The sequence below is a fragment of the Manis javanica genome, chromosome 5, assembly GCF_040802235.1.
Source record: "Manis javanica isolate MJ-LG chromosome 5, MJ_LKY, whole genome shotgun sequence".
Lineage (NCBI taxonomy): Eukaryota > Metazoa > Chordata > Mammalia > Pholidota > Manidae > Manis > Manis javanica.
Window position 1 is genome coordinate 78,512,969 of NC_133160.1, and position 7,986 is coordinate 78,520,954.

Sequence of the window (7,986 nt, forward strand, 5' to 3'; positions counted from 1 at the left end):
AGATATTTGGAATCTCAAATCAATTTATTATTTACAGATTGTTTCTGATTCAGAAATAACTATACACTAGGTTCCATATATATGACTTTGGTATTTCAAAATCTATTAGCTCAGAACCCCACCCAGAAACACAAAATTGAACAAACATAACAAAAACATCTTTATTCCATAGCCATTTGGTTGGCACCTGCTCCCCCTAACACGTAAAATGTAAAAACACATCTTTGGACATAAAAAAAAATTGTCAGAGGCACTGTATTGTAGAAGCAAGTTAATGGTTTTAAGAACAACTGCTCCTGCTATGTAGAGGGTAACTATTTGATTACATAACACAGAAAACAATAATAAGCAAATGTAATGTTTTAAACAAGTGACTGAGATGGGCATAAGGTATGTACTTCCAAATGGCATCCTCAAATAATTCTATCCCACCAAAGGAGAGAACAGAAATGATCCTCTAGCCAATGCTTGAGAGAAAAGACACAGAGAGAAAAGGAGTAGTACTTTAATAGAGAATAGTTTCAGCAGAATAGTATTTACCCAGCCAGTAGGATCTTGGAAATCAGGGTATTTTTATTTATTTCTTTATTTTGGGAGGTAGGGGCATCTTTAGACCTAGATGCTGTAAAAAGCAGCCATTCTGTATGAAGAAATTCAAATGACAAGCTTTGCTAAACAAAGTTAGAAGGAAGGAATGTGTGATCTCAACTTCAGGAATTGAAAATTGGAGAGAGAAGTTCAACCGAGATTCCAGTAACATGTAAGAATACAGTCAGTAAAATGTAAATCAAAATCTGCATTTAAAAGAAATTTATAAGATGCTGTAAACTTGAGAGGCGGAGCCAGGATGGCGGCGTGACTAGAGCAGCGGAAATCTCCTCCCAAAACCACATATATCTATGAAAATATAACAAAGACAACTCTTCCTAAAATAGAGACCAGAGGACACAGGACAACATCCAGACCACATCCACACCTGCGAGAACCCAGCGCCTCGTGAAGGGGGTAAGATACAAGCCCTGACCCGGCGGGACCCGAGCACCCCTCTCCCCGGCCCCTGGCGGGTGGAGAGGAGTCAGCAGGGAGGGAGAGAGAGCCCAGGACTGCTGAACACCCAGCCCCAGGATTCCGGACCACAGCGCAGACACAGTGCATGCGTGGGGTCTGGATACTAGGGAAACAGGGTGGCAGGACTGGTGAGCAGGGGCCTGAGGTTGACGCCGGAGAACAAAGAAACGGGAATGGTTTTTTTTTTTGGAAAGTGCTTTTTGGAAGCCTTAAAGGGACAGGGACCCCAATACTAGGGAAACAGGACAGCAAGACCAGTAAGTGGGTGCCTGAGACCAGCGCCTGAGGACAAAGAAAATCGCGCATTTTTCCCTTTTTTTTTTGGTGAGTGCTTTTTGGAAGCCTTAAAGGGACAGGGACCCCAATACTAGGGAAACAGGGCAGCAAGACAGGTGAGCGGGTGCCTGAGACCGGCACCTGAGGACAAAGAAAATCGCATGTTTTCCCAAATTTTTTTTCTCTCTTTTGTTGCTGCTGTTGGTTTTGGTTTGGAGAGTGCTTTTTGGAAGTCTTAAAGGGGAAGGACAGGACACTTAGCCCAGAGGCAGGGAATCTGGGGATCTCTGGGCACTCTAAACCCCTGGGCAACAGGGAGCACGAAGGCCCCTTAGGGAGATAAATAGCCTCCCGGCCACTGCCCCTCCAACGGGGCTCCACCATTTTGGAGGTGCAGCCCCAGCCAGGCCACGCCCACAGCAACAGCAGAGATAAACTCCAAACCAACCGAGCAGGTAGCTGAAGCCCTGTCTCAGCACAACTGCCAAGCATAAGCCACTAGAGGTCGCTATTCTCCCAGGAGAGGAAGGCCACAAACCAATAAGAAGTAAAGCTCTCCCAGCTGTCACTCGTACCAGCTCTGCAAACTATCTCTATCACCATGAAAACGCAAAACTACAGGCAGACAAAGATCACAGAGACAACACCTGAGAAGGAGACAGACCTAACCAGTCTTCCTGAAAAAGAATTCAAAATAAAAATCATAAACATGCTGATAGAGATGCAGAGAAAAATGCAAGAGCGATGGGATGAAGTCCGGAGGGAGATCACAGATGTCAGGAAGGAGATCACAGAAGTGAAACAAACCCTGGAAGGATTTATAAGCAGAATGGATAAGATGCAAGAGGCCATTGAAGGAATAGAAAACAGAGAACAGGAATGTATAGAAGCTGACATAGAGAGAGATAAAAGGATCTCCAGGAATGAAACAACACTAAGAGAATTATGTGACCAATCCAAAGGAATAATATTTGTATTATAGGTAACCAGAAGAAGAAGAAAGAGGAAAAGGGATAGAAAGTCTCTTTGAAGAAATAATTGCTGGAAACATCCCCAAACTAGGAGAGGAAATAATCGAAGAGACCACGGAAATACACAGAACCCCCAACAGAAAGGATCCAAGGAGGACAACACCAAGACACATAATAATTAAAATGGCAAAGATCAATGACAAGGAAAGAGTTTTAAAGGCAGCTAGAGAGAAAAAGGTCACCTATAAAGGAAAACCCATCAGGCTAACATCAGACTTCTCAACAGAAACCCTACAGGCCAGAAGAGAATGGCATGATATATTTAATGCAATGAAACAGAAGGGCCTTGTACCAAGGATACTGTATCCAGCACGACTATCATTTAAATATTATGGAGGGATTAAACAATTCCAGACAAGCAAAAGCTGAGGGAATTTGCTTCCCACAAACCACCTCTACAGGGCATCCTACAGGGACTGCTCTAGATGGGAGCATTCCTAAAAAGAGCACAGAACAAAACACCCAACATATGAAGAATGGAGGAGGAGGAATAAGAAGGGAGAGAAGAAAAGAATCTCCAGACAGTGTATTTAAAAGCTCAATAAGCGAGCTAAGTTAGGCGGTAAGATACTAAAGAAGCTAACCTTGAATCTTTGGCAACCATGAATCTAAAGCCTGCAATGGCAATAAGTACATATCTCTCAATAGTCACCCTAAATGTAAATGGACTTAATGCACCAATCAAAAGACACAGAGTAATAGAATGGATAAAAAAGCAAGACCCATCTATATGCTGCTTACAAGAAACTCACCTCAAGCCCAAAGACAGGCACAGACTAAAAGTCAAGGGATGGAAAAACATATTTCAGGCAAACAACAGTGAAAAGAAAGCAGGGGTTGCAGTACTAATATCAGACAAAATAGACTTCAAAACAAAGAAAGTAACAGGAGATAAAGAAGGACACTAGATAATGATAAAGGGCTCAGTCCAACAAGAGGATATAACCATTCTAAATATATATGCACCCAACACAGGAGCACCAGCATTTGTGAAACAAATACTAAAAGAACTAAAGAGGGAAATAGACTGCAATGCATTCATTTTAGGAGACTTCAACACACCACTCACCCCAAAGGATAGATCCACCAGGCAGAAAATAAATAAGGACACACAGGCACTGAACAACACACTAGAACAGATGGACCTAATAGAAATCTATAGAACTCTACATCCAAAAGCAACAGGATATACATTCTTCTCAAGTGCACATGGAACATTCTCCAGAATAGACCACATACAAGCTCACAAAAAGACCCACAGTAAATTCCAAAATATTGAAATTCTACCAACCAATTTTTCAGACCACAAAGGTATAAAACTAGAAATAAATTCTACAAAGAAAACAAAAAGGCTCACAAACACATGGAGGCTTAACAACATGCTTCTAAATAATCAATGGATCAATGAACAAATCAAAATAGAGATCAAGGAATATATAAAAACAAATGACAACAACAACACAAAGCACCAACTTCTGTGGGATGCAGCAAAAGCAGTCTTAAGAGGAAAGTATACAGCTATCCAAGCACACTTGAAGAAGGAAGAACAATCCCAAATGAATAGTCTAACATCACAATTATCGAAACTGGAAAAAGAAGAACAAATGAGGCCTAAAGTCAGCAGAAGGAGGGACATAATAAAGATCAGAGAAGAAATAAACAAAATTGAGAAGAATAAAACAATAGCAAAAATCAATGAAACCAAGAGCTGGTTCTTTGAGAAAATAGACAAAATAGGTAAGCCTCTAGCCAAACTTATTAAGAGAAAAAAAGAATCAACACAAATCATCAGAATCAGAAATGAGAATGGAATAATCACGACAGACTCCACAGAAATACAAAGAATTATTAAAGACTATTATGAAAACCTATATGCCAACAAGCTGGAAAACCTAGAAGAAATGGACAACTTCCTAGAAAAATACAACCTCCCAAGACTGACCAAGGAAGAAACACAAAAGTTAAACAAACCAATTACGAGCAAAGAAATTGAAACGGAAATCAAAAAACTATCCAAGAACAAAACCCCAGGGATGGACGGATTTACCTCGGAATTTTCTCAGACACACAGAGAAGACATAATACCCATTCTCCTTAAAGTGTTCCAAAAAATAGAAGAGGAGAGAATACTCCCAAACTCATTCTATGGAGCCAACATCACCCTAATACCAAAACCAGGCAAAGACTCCACCTAAAAAGAAAATTACAGACCAATGTCCCTGATGAATGTGGATGCAAAAATACTCAATAAAATATTAGCAAACAGAATTCAACAGCATATCAAAAGGATCATACACCATGACCAAGTGGGATTCATCCCAGGGATGCAAGGATGGTACAACATTCGAAAATCCATCAACATCATCCACCACATCAACAAAAAGAAAGACAAAAACCACATGATCATCTCCATAGATACTGAAAAAGCATTTGACAAAATTCAACATCCATTCATGATAAAAACTCTCAGCAAAATGGGAATAGAGGGCAAGTACCTCAACATAATAAAGGCCATATATGATAAACCCACAGCCAACATCATACTGAACAGCAAGAAGCCGAAAGCATTTCCTCTGAGATCGGGAACCAGACAGGGATGCCCACTCTCCCCACTGTTATTTCACATAGTACTGGAGGTCCTAGCCACGGCAATCAGACACAACAAAGAAATACAAGGAATCCAGATTGGTAAAGAAAAAGTTAAACTGTCACTATTTGCAGATGATATGATATTGTACATAAAAAAACCCTAAAGACTCCACTCTAAAACTACTAGAACTGATATCGAAATACAGGAAAGTTGCAGGATTCAAAATTAACACACAGGAATCTGTAGCTTTCCTATACACTAACAATGAACCAATAGAAAGAGAAATCAGAAAAACAATTCCATTAACAATTGCATCAAAAAGAATAAAATACCTAGGAATAAACCTAACCAAAGAAGCGAAAGACTTATACCCTGAAAACTACAAGTCACTCTTAAGAGAAATTAAAGGGGACACTAACAAATGGAAACTCATCCCATGCTCATGGCTAGGAAGAATTAATATCGTCAAAATGGCCATCCTGCCCAAAGCAATATACAGAGTTGATGTAATCCCTCTCAAATTACCAGCAACATTCTTCAATGAACTGGAACAAATAATTCAAAAATTGATATGGAAACACCAAAGACCCTGAATAGCCAAAGCAATCCTGAAAAAGAAGAATTAACTAGGGGGGATCACACTCCCCAACTTCAGGCTCTACTACAAAGCCATAGTAATCAAGACAATTTGGTACTCACACAAGAACAGAGCCAGAGACCAGTGGAACAGATTAGAGACTCCAGAAATTAACTCAAACATATATGGTCAATTAATATTTGATCAAGGAGCCAAGGACATACAATGGCAAAATGACAGTCTCTTCAACAGATGGTGCTGGCAAAACTGGACAGCTACATGTAGGAGAATGAAACTGGACCATTGTCTAACCCCATATACAAAGGTAAACTCAAAATGGATCAAAGACCTGAATGTAAGTCATGAAACCATTAAACTCTTGGAAAAAAACATAGGCAAAAACCTCTTAGACATAAACATGAGTGACCTCTTCTTGAACATATCTCCTGGGCAAGGAAAACATCAGCAAAAATGAGCAAGTGTAACTACATTAAGCTAAAAAGCTTCTGTACAGTGAAAGAGACCATCAATAGAACAAAAAGGAACCCTACAGTATGGGAGAATATATTTGAAAATGACAGATCCAATGAAGGCTTGACGTCCAGAATATATAAAGAACTCACACGCCTAAACAAACAAAAAACAAATAACCCAATTAAAAAATGGGCAGAGGACTGAACAGACAGTTCTCCAAAAAAGAAATACAGATGGCCAAGAGACACATGAAAAGATGCTCCACATCGCTAATTATCAGAGAAATGCAAATTAAAACTACAATGAGGTATCACCTCACACCAGTAAGGATGGCTGCCATCCAAAAGACAAATGTTGGCGAGGCTGTGGAGAAAGGGGAACCCTCCTACACTGCTGGTGGGAATGTAAATTAGTCCAACCATTGTGGAAAGCAGTTTGGAGGTTCATCAAAATGCTCAAAACAGACCTACCATTTGACCCAGGAATTCCACTCCTAGGAATTTACCCTAAGAATGCAGCAATCAAGTTTGAGAAAGACAGATGCACCCCTATGTTTATCGCAGCACTATTTACAATAGCCAAAAATTGGAAGCAACCTAAATGTCCATCGGTAGATGAATGGGTAAAGAAGATGTGGTACATATACACAATGGAATACTACTCAGCCATAAGAAGAGGGCAAATCCTACCATTTACAGCAACATGGATGGAGCTGGACAGTATTATGCTCAGTGAAATAAACCAAGCGGAGAAAGAGAAATACCAAATGATTTCACTCATCTGAGGAGTATAAGAACAAAGGAAAAACTGAAGGAACAAAACAGCAGCAGAATTACAGAATCCAAAAATGGACTAACAGGTACCAAAGGGAAAGGAACTGGGGAGGATGGGTGGGCAGGGATGAATAAGGGGTGGGGGAGAAGAAAGGGGATATTAAGATTAGCACGCATGGGGGGGAGGGAGAAAGGAGAGGGAGGGCTGTACAACACGGAGAGGACAAGTAGTGATTCTACAACATTTTGCTATGCTGATGGACAGTGACTGTAATATGGTTTTTAGGGGGGACTTGGTATAGGGGAGAGATAGTAAACATAGTATTCTTCATGTAAGTGTAGATTAAAGATTAAAAAAAGGAAAAAAAAGAAAGAAAGAAAGAAAGAAAAGGGGGATTACTCCTTGATAGGATAAAACTATTGGTAAATCAAAGATTAACGCATGCTTTAAAATATCCTTAATTTTGATCACTTAAAGGGTGTCAGATGGTCAGCTATGGAGGTACTCTTTTCTGATAATATTCCTTTCTCTTAATAAAAAAAAAAAAGCAGTTCCTGTGTGCTGACCTCCAATGAGTTCTACACAGTGGTATAGAGGGCATGTCAAAGTGTGGGCAAAGGGTCTGTTTGTTTCTATGCAGAAGATCAAGGCCTAGCTTGGATACCGAGAAAATGAACTAAGATACGATATGAGGAGGAGCTTCCGGCATCAGCACTCTCTGGAGGACTTGTGCAGGAGGATGATCATCAAAAAGCCTCCACAGGGATCCGGACGATGCTGCGGTTGTGGCTGCATCCAGCCCACCGTCTCCTGGACTTGCCACTGGAATGAGGAGGGAGATGTCTAGGCTGGCATGTGCATACAGTGAGACAACGAATTTGACCAGATGTGTACTGTTGGAACTCAACCAGGAGTTGGGAGGGGTGCAAGTTTTAGCGCTCCAAAATCTTATGACTATAGACCATCTACAGTTAAAATAACATATGGGATGTGAACAGATCCCAGAAATGGGTTGCTTTAATTTGTCTGATTTCTCTCAGACTGTTCAAGTACATTTGGACAATACCCATCATATCATAGACAAATTCTCACAAATGCCTAGGGTGCCTAACTTGTTTTCTTGGCTTCACTGGAGATGGCTGGTAATTATAGATTTACTTAGTTTATGTCACCGTATTCCTATTATGTTAATATGT